Raw genomic sequence first — 21,224 nt, 5'->3', positions numbered from 1 at the left:
CCAGTTCTTCTCCCGCCCTTAAATATCGTCTCCCATCCATTTCCAGTGCTGGTACTACTGAGCATGAAGATGTGGCAAACCAGAAAGCTGATATAGCTAAAACCTAACTTGTCAAAAAACCCCACCAAATTTATTTGTCTCAGCTGGATGCGTTTCATGAACCAACACACTGTGATCACAAAGGTCACAGGCTGGGACACAGCTGGTGGGGAGTCAGCCTCAGAATGGACCCCCAAAACAAGATGAGAGGCAATTGTCCATGAATGCATTCAGTAAGGACAGTTGGAATATACTGATTTATTCCTGTTGTGTTTTCAACTGTTTCCAGCACAGTTTTAGCTTTACTATTATCTCCCAACTGCTGAAATTCAATTTCCCCTACTCTGCTGAAAGACTGATCCTACAAAGGAGCATAAAAAGAAGAAAATAAAAATTATCTTAATGAATGCAAGGACATGTGAGGCAGTAGTAAGTTGCTTGTCTAGGGATATGCTAATTGATAATATCAAATATTTTCTTTTTACTGAACCCATCCTTTTCAAGTTACTGTTCTCTGCATGGTGGCAGGAAAACTCCACTTTTCCTGTTGATCCTAACTTTGAACAGCCACTCCTCTACTCTTTGTTTTCTTAATGCCATTTTATTTAAGACAACACTGCTCAACCTAAACCTAAAATCAAATGTTCTAAACCAATTTGCTACTTTTGGCCATGCTTCAGCAGGAATTAATACGGCCTAATTGTAGGACAAGGAATAACTCTTCAATGAGGGGGTGGTTGGTCACTGGAACAGGCTCCCCAGGCACCAAGACTGTCAGAATTCAAACATCTGGATGATGCTTTTAGTCACACAGCTTAGTTTCAGGTAGTCCTGCAAGGAGCAGGGAGCTGGATACAGTGATCCTTATACACCCCTTCCAACTTGAAGTATTGTATGATTCTATACTTCTGTGAGCTCTGGTTCAGGGTTTTGTGAATGAAGTTGGAAACTAGAAAAAAACAGACACTCAAATCCAGTTTTAAAAACAAGTGGATGGCCAGGTATTGCATTGACAGGGAACAAATGGTCCCCATGGCCATTTGAGAGCACTCTGCTGACCTGTATTCACAGGAGAGCTGGACTGGATCAACATTTTTTCTGTTGAAAAGATGCATTCCCCCTCCCTTTATTACCTGACAACTTTGCAATCTCAGACTGGGATACAAAAAAGTCAGACTTTGTTCTTTTCTAGTTTCTGCGTTCCAATCCAGACTGAAGATTGTATGCCTGAGACTTTGCAATAACAGTATCCAGCAAGAGGAGAAGCAATAAAGTTATTATGTGTGTCAATAAAGTCAGCAAGTAAGACTTGGAACACACACATGGAGTAAAACTGCTGAGTCAGGGAGAGTGACTTTTCCAATTATAACAAAACATTAACATGCAGGTCAGAGGCTGAAATATTAAAAAGCAGTTAACAGGCCTCTTGAGAAGCACTGGTAAGGCACAGCAGCTCTGCATACTTGCAGACGATGTAAAAAGCCACAACATTATCCCTTAAAACCAAACACTTATGTGCAGAGCTCAATAAGTAAAAGCTATTTAGGAACTGAAATGTTAGTTCTGCTGGGAGATGTCCTGCCTGGGACCAGAAGTAACAGCACTGTGATACCCTCCAGGATCCAAAGATGCATAGCAAGGCAAGGAGCCTGCTGAAGGCTGAAGTAAAAACTGTCAGAAAGCCATCAGCTGGAGAAAAACTTTAATGATTATGACGCCAGTGCCTTTTAACACACACGACCTTTCTCATGACTGGCCTTGGGTTTTTTATTGTCACAACTGTTTGAACTAGCAACTCTTTGGTATTGATAATCTCGAACCCAATTTCAAGCATGCTGTGCACCTCCAATAGGGTTATATTTTTTTATAGAGAGCTCTACTTCCATTTAGTTAATAAAACTGAATCTCTCTTGTGGCTCATGTGCAATTTATTGCTCTCTTACAATCTACAGATGGTTGGAATTTGTCTACTGGGAAACACAGTATATGTCCTTCACAACCTCTACCCGAAGGGTTCTTATCAAATAGATTTTCCAGCATGGTTTGGTGTAAGGGGATGCAGGAGCTGTCAAAAATACCCTAGGTTCCATGCATGACCTGGCTGAGCTCAGGGGTGCCATCTATCTCACAGCCCAGCCTATAGCCAGCTTCTCTGCCCCACATTGTTTTATGATTGGACAATATGATGGACTGGTAAGGTCAGTATGGAAGCCCATGACACTTTCTAGCTTATCCTATCTGCTGTGAACATAGAAGAAGAGAGAGCACAAATTTTCTGTGTCATGCTGTGAAGCTGTTTGAGCAGGAGCTTAATTTCAGTCAGTTTGAACATATAATGAAACTGAGATCACTATTGCACTGCATCCATGTTTGACCTGTAGTTAGGTGCCTGTGAAATGACAATCTGCCTAACTATTCCATGGCTTTAGCAGAGAAATTAAGTCCCTGTTTAATCATATTTTCTTGCTTAGTATTATACTATGCCGAAACTGCATCTAAGCCACTGGAGAAGAGGCTTTAGTTTGTCTGTAAACTTCACGGCTTTTGTGGTTTTGTCTCAATGATTTCATGCCCTGAATTTAAATAAACTGGGAAATAAGAGTCTGTTCTAGAGCCCACCCAAAAGATTGGTGATGTTCCCAGCACACTGATCAGACAATATGAGGGAAATGCAAAACCTACGTCTGACCAAAACAGTATGCAACCAAAGTTTCTGCATGTGCCATACCAAACAAACAAACGCTGAGCCTAGCAATTTTTATAGTTAATATGCTCCATCATCTACATGATAACTTGGTAGGTGCAGTTAGAGCAAAGGTTTCAGTCCCAGAACAGAAGATGTTCTGCAGTGAGAACATGACAGTTGTTTCAGCTAAGCAAAGTACTGCCTGGCTTTGTCTGAGATAAAGCTCTGTCTGTTGGAAGGAAAATCTCAGTCAGTCTGTGGCTGTGTCATCCTTGCTCTGGGTGGAAGCTGATTTGATGTGTAACATCTGTTATTTTCATTCAAATTTGGAAGACCTGTCTACATGTTTTGGTGTTGGGTTTTTTTCCCCCCTTGGTACAGAATGTGAGGGAGGGAAAAATAACTAAATTGACCTTTCAGTCGACTGAGATGCAGTGTAAAAAGACTCAAAAAAATGAATATCCTTACAATTATGCATAGTAAGGCATTCTTACTCAGTTTTTCTCATGTAAAGAAAACCAAGAAAAACACAGCTATTATGACTTTACCCACCTACAGACTAAGCCTGAGAAGATCCTATTTCTCAGACCTTTGTCGAATTTTCAGTCTATGTAGTGGGAATTCTTTTTCGTCCCTTAAAAGATAAATATGTTAAGTATTCTCAAAGGACAATAGCTTTCCATCTGAGAAAACAAATGTCATCATTCTCTCTGAGTCTACAACCTTGCCTTCCTTCCCCTCCTCCATCTTTTATCCCTATCCCTCTGGCCACAGGAATACATATTCTCCTTTGCCATTAATCACTCCTTTCCTGGGATCTTATAACATTTGGGGACAATATATACTGAGAAAATAATCATACTTTATGAAAATTGCCTCAACTGTAACCTATCTTTCTGTTTGATTTTGAGGAATAAAAGGAATGAGAGACTCACGGCTATTTAAATCAAGAAGTAAGCCACTGATAATGAAAAGCAGTTCCATGGCTTTAGCCACACAAGGGCTATGGCAGGAATTCCTAACACTCCTGACCCAATGCAGAGCCACACAGCAAAATCTTCATCAGGCCGATAACCACAGGAGGTTTGCCACAGACCTTGGAGCGATAGATAGTACAGGACCTCAAGGAGTTCACAGCCAAGTGATACTCGGGAATCTCCCATCTCACTATGAAACAGGCTGGGTGCAGAGCTGAGTCCAGGAGGATCCCACTGTTTTGGATCTAAAAAAATTGTTGAGGTGCATTTCTGCACACTCCCATGGAGTCACACAACATACTTTCATTGTAGGAGCCGGTCTTGAGTTGCTTGAGGCTTTAGAGAGAGAGTTTGGCTAGTTCTGCACAACACTCTGTCTTCTGATGCCTGCCACAAAGCATTTATGTCTCCTTTTAAGGCTTGCCAACAAGTCAACAGTTAAAAAATACTCTAACAATGAAAACTGTATGTGATTCTGATATGTACAGAAGGTACTCTGATGTATATACACATTGCACGTTTCCTAACTTCGTTAGCAGTCTTTTTTATGTTCTTAGCAGATTCGTGCATCTCCTTCCTCGAGTTTTAAAAAAGGAAACTGAAAGCATAGAAGCTCCAGCGCTCAACAGCATTGTGCAACATGAATCTGGGGAACTAGAACATTTTGATCCAGTACATGGGCTTCTGCCATTTGAACTAAGAGAGAAACTAAGTTTGTGGATAATTTAACATAATTGCAGGGAAAATCCCTTTAAAGGCAGAGACTGAAACATCTGTAGCCAAAAAGTCTTCTTGTCTGCAAGCTGCTAACATCTCACCAAGCATGTCCAAAATAAATGGTTTTGACTAGAATTTTTTAATCTAACCTTAAGTTGGGGCTTCCAACACCAACAATTTCAACCTGGAGAAAAGTAGAAAGACCTGACTGATAAGAAGCTAAATCAGAATATTACAGCAAAAAGTGTTAAGCAAGACTAGACATATTAGAATCACCTTCAGCATCTACTTAGGTGAAAAAAAAACCCCAAATACACTTCTAAATTCAGGATTCTGTCAGAAGGATGCTGCTTTGACCAAAATCTCAAAAAGTTCGTTTATTTTTTTCTCTATTGACCTTTCACACTTCTGTTCTCTTGAACTGATATTCACTGCAACATATCTAAAACTGGATTCCAAAGCTGGTGCTGGTGATGCCAGATCGTATTTTTTGACATAGCTGCTTTACTTTGCTGTTGCAACTGCTGCAGATAATGAGTTCAACAGATGAGATATGATTTAGGGTACCTGCTATATAAAGAAACCCAAACTATGACTTCATATTCAAGCAAATTCAACATGCGATCTAGAAGAAAAGCTAGATAAGGGCATTTTAGGTAATCAGCTGTCTTCCCAACACCCTCTCTTTGCCCTCTGGCTTTGTGCTTGGAAAATGGGAGCTTTCCTCCACACAAATCTTCCCTCCAGTCAGTTATCTTTAAACTGACTCCTGCAGCTGTATTCTGAGACATGCTGGGTTGTAAGCTCATCAATACTATGTAAATTTACCCTGTAAGCAGATTACCTGTTACTGTGGGAACAGACTAACCTGCATCTGCCACATTGCTTTCACTTTTACTGGAGAAGGTTAATGGTGAAAATAAGGTTAATCCAGTAAAAGCTTAAGCAATTGATTACAGAACAGGAAATTGATTTACAAAGAATTAAAATATGATTCTAATGTCTTTGTTTTAAGTGGTTCCTTCAGGGTTTTTTTCAGCATTTTTGATTTGGTTACCACTTGGCATTTGAGAAAGTAGCATTTCCTCATACTGGCAGATGAATATTCTATAATAGCAGAAATGATTTTGTTATTTTTTCTGATAAATGACACTACTTTTGACCTGGAAAAATAAAGATTTTTGAAAAGCAGGTATTTAGCATCTAACCCTACGTATTCCTGGCTGGATTCATTTTTTATTTTTTTTTTTGCTGGAACTGAATTGGACCTTTAAGTATATTAGTATTATCTTCAAGTCTTAACAAAAGGATGGAAGGCACACATTCATTTGACACTATAAATTGTCTATACAATAAAATATTATGTTACCAGAAGGCAAACCCTTCAACAAACCTGCAACAAAGGTAGTTTCCTTTTTGGGGACTACCAATCATCTACACCCTCGTGATCAAAAGTGTCTAAGAGAATACAAATTGCCCAGTCTCTCTTGTTTGTTATTTTTATATGTTGACTGTACCTTGCAGAACTACTTTCAGGTTCATTTTTAGGCTTAATGCACCTCTTCCCCCAAAAATTCAACAGTGACACCCATACAGACCATTTAATGCAACCTCTAAAAACTGTGCGTGAAACTTAGATTTTAACACAGTTTTATAGTGAACAACACTCGACCTTTGGGAAACTCTTACCAGAATGGAAAGCTACACTTGTTTTGTGATAACTAACTCCCCAGGTATTGAGGTCTAATACTGAAAATGGTGTATTGCAAGCAAGTGAAAAGAGCAAATGGAAATTGCACAAACCAATTTGTTGTTTTCACTTATGCTTCAGAGCTCTGAATATCATCTTGGGTAGAAAATGTCTTAACAGTTTTCTCTATCCATCTGAAACCATTCTAATATATTGAAAAATGGCAGTGACATTTTCCCAAGATATTTTTATGTGCAGTACCTGGGCAATCCTAAGTGAGAAGAGAAAAAAGGTCTCTGATTATAAACAACTGAAACTGTGTCCTCAGTAGACAATTTCCCCCTCAGTATATAGGGTTTTTTTAATACAAGAATCTTCATAAAAATTATGCATTTTTAATTTAGAAATATAGCCCTGATGTAATATAACATCTCCTCTCCTACTCTCTTTTTCCTTATAAAATGTAGACAAAGCAGCAGCTGGTTATCCACTTAAAGGTCATTCTCTGGTCAGGCTGAGCAGAACCTCCAAGCCCAAGCACTTTAATATCAGCAAAGGCCATTAGGACTGGCAGGTAAAGAGTCTAATGACTTTTAAATGGAAATCTCTCTCCCCACATCGTGGTGACTGAGCTGCAAATGAGCTAGTGCACTTCAGGTGAATTATAAACTTTAGATGCTTATAAAAACCGGAGATAGATCCAAACCAGCCCTGGTGTAGAATTTTCCAGATATGCCAGGTTTGATAATGTCTTAGGGGTGTTGCCTTGTGGGAAGTGTGGAAGAATTTTTCACCCAGCACCAGACTCACTAAGGAAAGCTTCTTGTCAGATTTTGGCATCTCCTGGAGGAGCTGGAGCAACGCTGGATATATCAGGATGGGCTGTTCGTGTTGTCACACTTAAACAGGCAACAGGTAGTGACACGAGATGTTATAAATATTTCTCAAGCTATGAAAATCTGCACATGTCCCCTAGAATCAAGATGGATTTAGAGTAAAACACTTCCTGGAGAAGATGGAGGCATATGTGCACCTCTTCTGGTAGAGCAAGATGACCCCACAGTCCCACTGGCATCAGATGCCAACTCCCTTATTTCTGAAGACAGAAATGATTTAGGATGAGACCTCGACCTGCTCTGTAAGAATTATTGCCGTTACTTCTCAGGTGATGCAAGTAACAAATTTCTTACTGAATTAAACTACCACTCTTGTGCCTTTTTCTGTGTGTATATTCTAAGACAATAAGGGAATAATTTCTACTGTCAAAAAGAGTTTTAAATTATTACCTTCCAAGTGATGATTTTTTTTTGGACTGGGACCAATTAGGAGTTACTGTTATTTGTGCATTTCTTACATAAAATCAGAGATAGGCTTGGATCTTTACTGAACAAGCCAGAGGATTTATTACATAGCTAGGAAAACCTGTGATCTAAAACCAGCAGTACTGCTTATAGTCGTACAGTTTTTCACATGTGCTTATGAGTTACACTCTGGAAAGGGCAGAAAAGCAGGTATGAGAGGAGTGGCATGAGGACAGAGCTTCTATGTATCACTTCAGAAGGTGAATTAGTGCCTTGATGCTCTATTAGTATTTGTATACATATTCTTGATGCATTGTGCCAATGTAGCATTGGCTTGGCTCTCAAAAAATTTCATGGGCTGAGAGCATACAGCACTGCCAAATGGGATGTCTATGGGATTTGGCAGTGGAAAAGCCTTTTCATTTCCTATTTATCTTCTTGACAGAGTCGAATTGGTGTCCAGACTGCCTTCAAGTGACTGTACCTCAATTTCCCTGTCTGTTAGATGAGTACACTGTTACTGATATGTTTAGAAACGCACTTGGAGATACATGGGGGAGAGAGGAGTGTCAGCTGTGAAATGGGCACCAACATCTGTGATGTTGCTATTACCTGAATTACCTTATATACACAATGCCCTGGCACCTTAATATCTGTACTATAAAGTGATCACGGACACAAAGGAAGGTCAGCAGGAGGGAGAATGCATCCACACCTGTAAAAAACAGTTCAAGCACAGAAGTGCCCAAATGTAAGTGATGTGCATCTTTGCCTGAAAGTAGTGGTGAGAGCTGTGAGGCCAGGTATCCCACTTTGAAAATCTTAGGTGAGAGGTTGCTGCTTGTTTGCTCTTTGGGCTTTTTTTTTTTTGTTGTTGCTGTTTGTTTTTGTTTGTTTTTTTCTTTTTCCTTTAGGGATTTGCATGATGACCAGTGTTTATTTAGATAATCAGCTTCATTAACAAGACTGGGAGTGTTAGCTGGATTTTATCCCAGCCAACACGTTTTCAAGAGAATCACTGAAGTGGTTGTAAGAAAGCATTGGAAACACAATTCCTGGAAGCAATTCCCAGCTGTCATGTTGAATTACAGAGAGACTTAGAGCTGCTAAGTTTTCCTTGTCTCTGTTTAATCCTCTGTAAACTGAGTAAAATAAAATATATCTCAAAAGGATGTAGTGAGTTACCAAAATGATATTGTGAAAGATTTCCTGTCTCTTCAAAAGAGGTGATCTGGCTAATGCAAGGTATTAGTGTTCTGTTATGAAGCAATTCTTTTTCCTAGATAAAACAAGACAAAATCCTGTAACTTGGTGCTTCATTACTGATGACTGGCAGCTCACTTTCAATTCATAATTATAGTCCAAACCCACATCCCATCCATTTCTTCATAGTAAATGCTTGGATTTGTGTACTAGTGATGTAAGAAGAAAATGTGTAGACCACTTCTTCAATTTCAGTAAAGAGGAATAAGGGAATAGTATGAGATAAAGTTCCTGCTTCAAATAAGCATAATAATAATAAAAATAAATCTGTATTTTACTTTCCTATATGTTATACGTTTTCCAAGTTACATTAGAAATTCATGTTCACTTCATATGTAATGCATTTGTTATTTTCTGGTTTTCCTCCAAGACGTTTTGCCATTATCCTGCCAGGACTGTATGTTGTCTGACCACTTCCCCATTGCAATTAAGGATTGAAACCACTTGCTTACGCACAACGGAGACCATCATACCTAACCCCAAAGGAGGCCAGAAACTCCTAGCACACTGCATTTCCCAGACCAACCAGGAGGCCCAGGGCACAGAAGGACAGCGTGCTATTTGCAACAAGGGCTGGCACACTGACAATCCACATGAGTGGAGCACTTCAAAATAAATAAATAAAAACCCCCAAACCAACGGTGGGGGTGGATTAGCACATCTCATAGAGAGGTACTCCTGAACTTTCAGAATAAAACGAGATAAACTGCTTCAAAATCAGTTGTTAAGAACTTGCTATCAAAGAGCCAGCCTCAAGGAGTGATGTTTAGCCAGAAGCTTTTCTTCAAATAATGCAATTTGTATTTGGCAGACAGTGTGCAGAATCATAGGATTGATCTGAACAGACATCAGAACATGAAGCTTGCACAATTGACAGCCTTCCCAGGGAATTTCATTTTGTCTCTCCTCCCCTTTCCTTGCTTTTCCTCCTTTCTTTCTCCAGTGCCAAAGCCAGAGGAGGAGGCGAGATGATGCTTTGGGGTGCCAGAGGTGGGGTGTAAAAGAGAAGGAGGCAGTCTCTGACTCTAAATGGAAATACTTCATTGACTTCAGTGTGTTTTGAATCAGGCCAGTCGTACTCAACAAACTTAAAAGTGACCAGTATGCAATAAGTAAGATTCAGAATCATACAATTACAAAGATAAAAGTAATTGCTCAGTCCAGACTACAGTTTTCATATGTGTGCATGTGTGTGCACACATACACGTGTTGGGGGCTGAGGGTAATAGTAATCTGCCATGTTTATCAACCCATTCAATTAATCTTTAGTTTCTCGTAAGGCAAATCTTGTCATATTACAGAGCTGCAGTGACATGTGTGTGAACCTGGTAATCTATGCTGAAATACTTTGCAACCATTTGTTCCATCTCCTCGTTAAGGCTGATATTTAGAGACTTTAAAATGCAAATCGGTTTGGATTGCCAGAGAATACAAAAAACTGAGCAGGATCAAATTGTACCGGATATCTAAGTCCACGTGGCAACATTTTTGAAATGCTCTTACACAGTTATAGTGTGAGGACATGATGTTTTCTTAGGATGAGGAAACTCTGGGAGAGGAAGAAGCCTCTCAAATGACATACTGGCACAGACATGCATACATACAGAATGAAACCTTAGGTGTAAGTAGTGTTCTGTTTGTGTGCATATTTAGTTTGAAATCGGTTCTGTCAGAAAGATCCAATTCAACTGTTAAGAGAAAAGAAATGACTAGGTTATCTTTTTTTCCCTCTAAACTTTCATATTAGACCAAAGTGAGACACAGTTTGAAAGTAAAAAGCTGTTCAGATTTATCATGTTCTGGAGCCATTAATTACAGTGTGTCCCATTTCTGTTTATTTGTTTTAGTTGTTCTTGGTGTTGAAAGACTGACCCTCATGGACATAAAAAAGATTATCTAGCTTCATCTGTCTCACCATCCTCTGTGGCTTGAGTCCTTGTGGTAGGGCACTTCCCCAGACTACATGACACAGCCAGATGTAGCAACTGGATACTGGGCTATGAAATAGCACTAATTTCAGATGTCAGCCTTCACACTTCATAAAACAGGAGCATATTACAGTGTACATTAAATTCTAGAGCAAATAATACCAAACATCTATGCGGCTGTATTGTAGATTTGAATAATCTGGCAGGCTGTATTTGGAAATATTCTCCAAATTTCCTCTGTCCCTGCCCTGAGACTGTGGTAAGTAGCACAGAGACCAGCTGTCCAGCCTTGTTTTTCTAAGCCATTGACTAAACAGTGAGTTCATGTTCAAGATAACTGTGGGGAACCAGTTCATGAACTTCTTGAACTCTGCTGTTCATAAATGTGGTGATGGGACTGAAAAACTGCCATTTAATTAATGGTGAGTCTTGTAACTAGAAACGAACCTTGAGCCAAGTGGTGGCTTTTTTTGTTTCACTAAAAGATGTCTGAAGAACAAAAAAAGTGAAAGTGCTAAACAGGCTGAGCTGTTGACTTTTTGCCAGGGAAGTCATTGCTTTGTCAAAAAGGGAGATTAAAACATCACCAGCATTTACCATTCAAGAGCTTGCACTGCCAGAGAATCAGCATAGAGCAGAATATTCCCTTCCAGATTCACTTCTCAATTTGTAAAATGATTAACCTGCAGGTCTTTCCACCAGTGGTGCCTGGTTTATTGCAAGTTTGAAGCTTCTCCTTTTCTTTGTGGGATTCAGTTCTGTGCCAGTTGCAAGCAGAATAGAAATCGGTCTCTGAGGGAAGAAAGCTGCGTATGCACTAAAGTTGCAAACTTGCATGACAGTTTCAGCCTCTAAACCTCGCCATTCATGTTGATGACAATGCTTGGATGTTTAGCCTTTGCCCAATACAAACGCTTTCCTATTATACTTTTGAAAATTGCATGAAATGGCTTTAAACTGAAAGAGGATAGATTTAGATTAGATATTAGGAAGATATCCTTCACTGTGAGGTCGGTGAGGCGCTGGCACAGGTTGCCCAGAAAACAGGGCTTTGAGCAGCCTGGTCTAGGGTCTAGTGGAAGCTTCTAGTGGAAGATGATCTGAGGTTGGAACTAGATGAGCTTTAAGGTCCCTTCTAACCCAAACCATTCTATGATTCTATGAAACATAGACTTACGTTATAGAACCATGTACTCTGCTCCCCTTAGCAAGAAACTGCGTAATTCCACTGTGCTTCAAGGTACATGCCCCTTGCACAAGCAAAGCTACATCTTCCCCTTAGTATTAGAAAGCATATGACATTGAGAAGCAGAAATCAAAACAAAAGAAGAGCTGGAAAAGACCTTCTGAGATAGACCCTTGCTATTGCAAGACTTGCAAGATACTTAAGTAATTCCTTTCATAGATAAAGTCTATGTAGTGAGATTTCTAGAGAGGTTCAGCTTTCACTGGTAGTTTATTCCAGAACATGACTCCTTAAAAGGGTAAAGGAGGACCAACAAAGCTGGTGAAGAGTCTAGGAGCCTGGAAGAAGACTTTATCACCTTCTATAACTACCTGAAAAGAGGTTTGTAGAGAAGTGGCTCTTTTCCCAAGTAACAAGAGACAGGACAAGAAGAAATGGCCTCAAGTTGCATCAGGGGAGGTTTAGACCGGATATTAGGAAAAATTTATTTGCTGAAAGGGCTCTCAAGCGTTGGAACAGGCTTCCCAGGGATGTGGTGGAGTCACCATCCCTGAAGGTACTTGAAAGGTGTGGTGCTTAGGGACATGGTTTAGTGGTGGACTTGGCAGTTTATGGCTGGATTTGATCTTAAGGGTCCTTTCCAACCTAAGTGACTCTGATTCAATGCAAGCCTTCTTCTGATTTCCTGCTTAAATATATTCCTTGCTGGTTTTTATTCATTTGTCTATGAACCTTTAATTTAAATGAACGCTTTTTTCCTCTCTCATATCCCTAATGTATTTATGGCTAGCAATTATACCCCTTCAGCCTTGACTTTGAAAGCTCTCCGCTCCTCTGATATTCTGGTCTCATTTCTCTGTTCTGCTTCCAGTTTGAAATTGTATTTCTTGAATGTGGGTACCAGATTGGGACAGATTTTAAAATCTCACTGGGGCCTTAACTCTGCCCCTGTGGAAACAGAACTGGAAAAAGAGCACTGTATTTGAAGTCTCATCCTGCTTCATCATCTTAGTGGTAATTTCCTTTGAGTAAATGCTAACATTTCAAACTATAATGAGTAGGAAGTTCTAAACTAGCAAAGTATTATTTTCACACTTTGCTTTTATATGAGGTGTCAGAGCATTTTATGAAATATAATTAAGATCCAGATCTTCAGAAGAGTGGCAGAATAAACAGCAGTGTCCCCTGTTTCAGTTCATTCTTTTATTGTGATTTTGTATGATGAAGCAGAATAGGGTGCAATCATCTGCAAGCAGTTACTGAAGAAACTATCCTATTTCTTCAGGCCCCAAGCTAAATGATGCTGAGGGAGCTGGTTTCTATTGCTGACTTTGTGCGCTCTTGGTGCACTTGTTGAAGAGGTTAGACAAGTTTTACCAATTCTGACCTACTGATAACTGATCATTACAAATAAAATAAAGGTAAACCAAACAAAAGGCAGCAAGTAAAGTGCATTTCTTTGCTATTGACTATGCTACAGGGTTAGGTAGCCTTGTTCTGTAAACCCTGCCTCTGCTTTGTAACACTCCTGGGCAGCTTTTACCACAGTCTTTATTTGAACTATTAAGTGTCACTGGCTGCAGGATCAAATGAAGTGATAAAGGAAGAAAAAACAGTGAACGTGTGTTTCAGCCGGTTATTTTGGTGTAGACTTTGATAGTCTGCAGTGCACTGAGGCTGCCATGTTGAGCACTGTGACACCAAACTTCATGTGATCCTTGCCAAGGCACTGGCGGACACTGTCCAGAAATAGGTCTATAGTTTATATTCTCCATAATACTTGGAAGGAAACTCTCAGGGACTGGTGTTGAGCAGTGATTTCCCTTGTGTTGCAGGGAAAGAGCAGAAAGAGAGAGTGAGCTTGATAATTAGGGCAGACGTCTGCAAAGAGAGTCACCTCAGCCCTGCATCCCTGCTTTAGGATAAACATTCAGCATCACATCATAATTTACATTAAACTCTTCTCCAAATCATGCTTTCTCCTTTTTGCACTGAGCATCCTACTAAATTGGAAAACCCCAATTTGCTCTCCTTCTAATTATTCCGAGCAATGTGGAACGCCTCTGACAGGTGGGCTTACGTAAATGCCTTTGCTCCCACGTCAGAAGAGCAGATGATTGTACTACTTTCCAGGGAAGTGGGACATGCTGCTGTGCCTTCTTTCATGGAGGCAGAATTGAATCCAGATGCTCTTGACCCATACTTTAACCACTGAAATGTGTGGAGTGAGAGATGAAGGCAGATGTTCCAGATAGATATTATCTCTAAGGCAGATTTTGCTTTTTATGGGAACACACCACTCATACACACACACATATATTCCCCTTCTTCCTGTTTTCTCCCTCCTCTAAATCCCTACAACTGCCATGCAAATTGGGAGAGCCCATCCTTCAGCCAGAACACAGATATGTGGTTAGGATTTCTTCTTGGGGATCCTGGAATATGTGTGGGCTTGAATCCCACTGGAGAAAGAGGAATGTGAAGGCAAGTCTCCCACATCCTGTGGAGTGCTCTGATCCATGACTTAGTAGCTGAAACAGTGTGCCTGTGGGAGAGCCCAGCACCTCCTCCCCAAGGGCTGTTCTGTGTCAAGTCCAGTCCAGTGCTCTGAGAGCACTTACCGACATGACTGGCACCAGTGAGATGAATGGAAAAAAGTAGTTTTTGAAATCTGATGGGATTAGATGAAAGCGCTGTCAAAACTTAAATGGGAAGAACAGAGGAACTGCCTTTTCTCTTCCAAAAGGAGATCTTCTTTCCTCCTCCTATATGCCCTGGGAATGCCATATCCCTTTCGTAAGTTAAAGATTTGTCAACATCAAGCAGCAGTTAATTTATCTCAATCAACTCCCTTTCAGATATCACTTTGTACTCAGTAGTAACAATGATAGTCATACATAGCTTCTTTTAAGAAGAAGCTTCTCTATTGCGTTGATCTCCAGCATTTCAGTCTTGCTTTGCTCCCACAGGTCTTCATCCAGTACTTAATGTTTGCAGGTCTTCCCTGTTCAGTACTGTCTTGAAAGGATCTTTGCTACATCATCTGGTATTGTGTGTCCCCTCCTGTGAGCCACAAGCACTGCTGGGTATGTCTGACAGCTTCTGACTCATACTCTCAGTTGTAATTGCTTCTGTGTTATGTCTTTTCTTTTTGTGTCACATCTATTTCTGCATGCCCCATTCAAGACCCAGCTCCCACCGAGGCTCCATCACATGCACACACACCATCAGAATCCTCAGGCATATTCAGGCACAGTCTTAAACACAAAAAAATACCACTGCTAGCTTAGGACAGCTCTGAGTCACAAGCTGCTTGAGTGTACTGGGAAGTCTACACGCTTGCCCTCTTAATTTCCTAGGCATAAACAACAGGACACTGCTGCTTCTGAAATCAGAACATTATTCTCTTGTCTTAGCTGGGTTTACTCACTATTGATTTTGTGGCTATTGGTTTCTTGGGCAGCAAGAGAGCCTGGATATTGAATCAGCATGCAACTATTCTGCTCCCTGTCACTGGATGGTGAACTGCAGGTGCTAAGGCATGATCCTGATTTGGGGATTTTTGTTTTGGCCTGAACCACTTTTCCAGACAGTTCAGGAGTCTGAGATCCAGAAATTCCAGCATGGTGGCTGGTGCTCCAGGCTCCATTAACAAAGCCATCCTTGTGAAGGACAGGACTCAGGGAACTGCAGTCTGGTTTCCAAAGAGCAGGGCTTGGGCTAGCCACACTGCTTTCCACAGCTGGACATGGCAACTCTTATTCTGCACCAGCTGCCACCCACACAGGCGAATGAATGTGGGCTTGATGGATCTTCGTCTGCCTTAGCACTGTTCTTATGCTCCTGTGTGAGAAAACTGTCCTTCGGCATAAATGCTGTCAAGAAATTATTTGTTTTCAATTTTCAAAATGTGCTAAGTAATAGCATCAACAGGTTCTTCCTCGGCATCAGGGCAATTCCACCATTTCTAGGCAATGCTGAAAGCGGTAGATGTGTAGTAGTGACTTGGAAGATGGCCACAAGGATGTAAAGTTATACAGCTCCTAACTGCATTGTAAACTGTAATCTTAAGTCAGGCAGATGGTCTTAATAAAAACTTAGAGCTACATGGATTTCATCATAAAGTCATGGAGAAGAAAAGGCTGCTCAGTGAAACTAGACATAAAATGTTCAATTAATTCTGAACATGCCATTTAATGATAAATATTATTTCTGCAATGCCTTGATTTAATCAATTTATTGTATCATATGCTGTTTTGTTTTGGCTTGTTTTATTTGGAAAAATAAAATCGAGACACTCTGGACTTATAGTTTGACCAGACTAATCAGTATTAAACCCTTCATTGCCTATGCTCCTGGATGGACTGTCATTGTTGGGATAGATTCCCTTCTCATAGGCATGGCAGGAGTCTCCCAGCTCTGCTTGTCACCTGTAACCCAGTCATGGACCTTGTCTAGCTAAGGATACCTGAAACTTTGGCACTATAAAAAGATGTGCTATGACAGTCAAGTGATGCTAAAGGAATGTTTTCTATACATAAACATTTCAGAATACCTGCCAAAAAAAAAAACAACACCACCACCCAGAAAGTCCCTCTCCTGCAAAAGAGGCCTTAAGGTGATGTAATGCCAGTGTGTGAAGCTTGTACAGTGCAGAAATACATTGTGTAAATTTATATAAGGTTACTTCAAGCCTCCTGACTGGAGAAAATGGCTCCAGAACCTATTAATGTCTGAATAATATTTTCACCAATTTCTCTGAGCTTTTTAACAGGCTCTGAGGACTTTAACTACTGACAAGCAGTGTGGGGTTTTTTTTTGTTTTACCAAGTGTTGACAGCCATGAACTCTAATTGCCTGGTGTTTTCCCCAACACCCGGTTGCTGACTTCAGTTCTAATACAATGCAAGAGCATTCCTACAATTCCTAGTACTTTCTTTTTCTTTTTCTTTTGCTTTTTCTTTTTTTTTTTTTTTTCCTGAAAGGTGAAAATGCTATTTCTACTACTTTAATGTAAGAGGTTTTACATAATCATAAAAGACTTTCATATACTAATTATTTCTGTTAAGATTTCAAAATCAGCTTTATTGCTTTGACCTTTGTAAACCCGCTAGACTGGAAAGAACTGGAATGGCAATTCACTGGGGAATTTAACTGACATTTTAATGCATTATTCCACTGTTTTCAAATATAGCAATTATTTCTTGGTATATCAATTCCTATTTCCCAGACTTTTCTAGAATACTGTCTGAAATAAAAGCATATGTTTTCAGTGAGACATTCTGTGTTATTTGCTGTATTTTGCTACCTTTTGTTTTACATTTACACATTTATTTATATTAATCCAGTGATTAATATATATAGCATGTAGAGAAGGGAAAAGTATGGTTAAGTTAATTTCATGACAGTTTGGGAGATTGAAGTTCATTTCCTCCTAACACACATGGAGTTTCACTACTACTCTTTACACCCCCTAAACAGTCTGTTCTGTGCTTTGGAAAACTTACTGTCCAAAACATGCTCAGAACTGCTACATCTCAACTAAACATCTGTGCCAGGTCCAATCCAAACTTTTGTTCATGAAATAATTTTGCCAACAATATCCCAGCCAGTAGTAATAGCAAAGAAGCTAGTTACAAATATCTCTCCACAGAATAAAATCTTGCTAGTGTAAGAATATAACACCAATGCTTGTTAAAAAAAAACCCAAACTGATGCAGTTGGTTGAATGCTCTTACTGCTTTACTGAAATGGAATATTTCAGCTGCATAATCCCCTTTGAGTTAGCAAATGCTGCCTCATTTGAAGTGAAGGTTGGGAGAAGAACTTTTAGTGATTCTCCCCATTCTGAAGGAGAACAAACTAAAGTAAAACAAAAGGACTTTTTTTCTCATGTTTTACTTTGACCTGCACACTTGCTGCTCTTTGACATTTTCAGATTTTCAAGACTTTCAACTTTGCAATCAGAACCTACTTTCAACACAGCCTTTTATGAAAACACTATGTTTCCTGTTTTGCTTCAAAGCAAAATGATGAAAAAATCCTAGCACTTATGCAGTCTTATCTTAACAGGTAGTACGTTCATGGTCGTCTCCAGCAACAAAAGGATTTTGCAGAGAATAGCAGAGCTGTATTGTGCCCACGGGCCAAAAATGCATTACAGAGCTTTATTCATAGGAACTGTTAGATAGGTCATTAGTCCTCGCATAATCCAAAGAAAGCCACATGTTTTAGGAGAAGAATATCTTTCATTAGGTCAACAGTTGGGTAATGCAGGTATTAGATAAAGCAGACGCATTTTCAGGTAGATGAACTACTCTTTGGGTCCAAAACATAGGGAGAATATGAAAGCAATAGTAGTTAATTATTCTGAATTGCACTTAACTGTTTAATCAGTCAGACATTTGAGAGACAAGTGTTTGCTATTTTGGGAGCAGAGGGTGATCCTGACCCTGCTGAGACTATAAGAGGTGATGGAAGTTAAATGATCAGAGGAAACAGTAATTCCCACCAAAGATGAGCACAATTTGAGATATGGGGAAACACTGAGGCCTGTCTCAAATCCTGCTGTTTGTATCTGATAGAGTTATACATTTTACTTCTCTGGCCCATCTATGGTCTTGCAGTGTCAGGACTACAAGGTTAGAGATGGAGTAGCTGTTTTGGGAACATAGCTTTCCTGACAGTAACTGGATGTCACTGTTCTTTCCTAACTAGGTAGCATATGGTGGTTCATTGGTTTCACCCCTAGAGTTCCCTAAGAGCAGGGAATGCATCATGTGATGCCTACGACACTCCAGGATGCGTGTGGATTCTGGTGCTTCTGGTATTGCAGGTGTTTATCATGAGGGTTGTGGCAAGATTTTGATCTCATTTCTTGAGCTATGCTGGTCTGACAGAAACTTGTTTTCAGTGATAGAGCTAATGATGTTTTTTGAAGGGAAGAAGAGGTGTTTCTGGGAAAAATCATTTCAAGGTATGATTTTCTTCCAATGTAAGTCGTAACTTGTTAGTATTTTCTAGTATACATTTACTGCATACTGTGATGATACATGATACCCAGTAGGGGATTTTCTCTCTGTGTTGTAGTAAGTTTGTACAATGTTTAGGTGGCTTCTTCAAATATGCGATCCTAGAGGAGTGTCATCATCTGTAGCTTTGTGAGGGCGTGTCATGCATGTTCTCCTCAGAGCAAATGAGGTGATGTCTGTGGGCTGGTTGTATATCAGTTTTTCTAGTGTGTTTTGGGTAGCTGATGGTTTGTGGAAGGAGATGTGTTGGTCTGTGGATTTTCTGCATATGGTAGTTTGAAGGTTGCTATTTTTTATGTTGACCTTGGTGTCTAGAAAGTTGATGATGATGTAAGTTTTCCAGAGATAGTCTGATGGACAGTTCTGGTTGCTGAATTTGTCGTAGAAATCAATGAGGGAATGCAAGTTTTCAGTACAGATGTTATTTATGTATACTAGTGTATCCTATATCCTACTGCATCGCAGGATCCCATGCTGGTTTGGTGAGAAGGTTAAAGTCTTTTTCTTGAGGTGAATCCTCAAGAGCCTGATATCCACATGCAGATCAGGTGTAATCCTTCCCTGTTGTGCCATAGTGATGATAGTAAGAAAGATGGTGACAGTAAGAAGATTATGAAGCAGTGACCCTGGGGGAAGCACATTTTTGTTTATGCAAGAAAATTGCTTTCTTGCATAAAAAAGTATTTAAAGATGTTGTCTGCAGAGCCTCATAACTCTTCAGTGGAAGTCTCCTTGTGCTCTCTTCTGCAAGAATGTAGAAAAGAACATTGAAGAGTTTACGCAATATTTTTTACATTAGGAAGAGTTTTGAGCTCCAAGATGAGAAGAGTTCTGTCTTGAGTTCTCATACGAAAGCATCAAAAATCATCTCCTAGCATTGCTGATGTTATTCTAACTTAACTTCTCCTTTAGCAACTGTTTCATAACTAACTGGTGACTGAATTCTAAAAACTATGTAGACCCTAAAAAAAACCCAGTTGTACCACTGCAAAAAATTATTTCACTGTTATTCCTCTCCCAAAAAAAGTTGTTATTGGAGACCAATTCAAAACTCATTTGAGGAGCCCAGCTCAGTATAATATGAGATTATTTTCATGGTTATTTTACAGGGCATGGTGGCTAGTTTAGCTTCATTTTGTTTTCAGAAAAGTTGAGACACGCTTAGAGAAACAATTCCTGCAATTCGTTACGAACCACAATGCTTGCAATATTTTTGAGTATAAAAGTAAGCAGTTGGAAAGAAGAGGTAGAGGTAGCCATTCAAGTTTGGGTTATTGCTTCATGACTTCCTGGGGGGTTATGTTGGGAAACAGGTGCTCTCACCATCATTTCTCAGATGTGTCTCATTGTTGGGTGAAGTAATTGTTATTGCACCATTTGGGTCCAGTGTTAAATGGTATCAGCTTATTTTGATAGTAACTTGTGTGGTGGTTTGATGTATTTGACAGTTTCCTTTAATTTGTTGGAGCATGTAATCATGTCTGGTTTGGTCAGCCTCTTTGGGAGGTAGGGTTTCTCAGTTTCTTAGCTTAGGCAGACCTAAATGGGATATTCTTTTGCATTTCAAGAGTCAAAAACTAGACTGATCTTCTACAGTCAAATGACTATCCAAAAATGGACCTGTGTTATTATCCCGTACCGTTCAAAGCCTTGGCCAGACTTAAAATCACTTGCCTTTATGTCTGCACCATTACCCCGCTGAATTTTACAGGCTTGCAGGCCTGTGCTGCCTTCGTAACAAGCACTTTTGTAGGATTTAAGAGAAAGTTTTCTGCAACGTGGGCTAGTCAGGCACACAAAATGGATCTTCCAAGGAGATAGTCACATCTCCAACAGTGTAGACAAACTGATGAGCGAAAGTCCAGAGGGAGGGAAGGCTTCTTGGAGGCAGGAAAGGTGCTAAATAAATGAGTAAGTATATGAAAGAGGTGCCTACAAACCATAGCAGGGTTTTACGAAGAAGAGGTTTCAGTAGTGAATACAAGCTGAGATATGGAAGCGCAGGAAAATATTCCTAACTGAGTGTTTGAAAATGGCTCTGTAGCAGAGCAGCTGTGCAAGGGCAGATGTGGAAGCTTTGATCTGGTCACTGTGGCAGCCAGGAGTCCACACAACTTTCTAACATTGCTTCACCCCAGACTCTGAACTGCGCTGCCTGTTTCGGACAGCGCAAGTCAACGCTGTTTGTGCTCATTTTAGGCTGGCCTGACTGAACAGCGAGTTAAATCATGGAGGGGTTTACAGTCCTCTGAGGACCTGGACCACCAAAGGGGCGAGGGGACGACCGAGAGGGTCCACCCAGGGTACCGCTGCGTTCAGGGGTCTGGGGAAAAGGACCTTCCAGACGTAACCCCGAGCTCGAAGCTGCCTTGGCTGTCAAGGGCGGCCCGGGTGCATTGCACACCT

At 40.2% G+C, this 21,224-nt stretch overlaps 1 protein-coding gene across 1 annotated transcript in view; it reads left to right on the top strand.

Moving 5' to 3' along the window:
* Positions 1-21,224, top strand: part of AKAP11 (A-kinase anchoring protein 11) — a 430,499-nt gene that overhangs the window by 97,275 nt on the left and 312,000 nt on the right. The window lies entirely within an intron of this gene.

This window comes from Neopsephotus bourkii, unplaced genomic scaffold (genome assembly GCF_033783945.1).
Source record: "Neopsephotus bourkii isolate Nb327-2 ecotype Australia unplaced genomic scaffold, CSIRO-AGI_Nbou_v1 NB_1637, whole genome shotgun sequence".
NCBI classification, from domain to species: domain Eukaryota; kingdom Metazoa; phylum Chordata; class Aves; order Psittaciformes; family Psittacidae; genus Neopsephotus; species Neopsephotus bourkii.
Note: the sequence above shows the minus strand (reverse complement) of the source record. Positions and strands in the feature narration are given on the sequence as shown.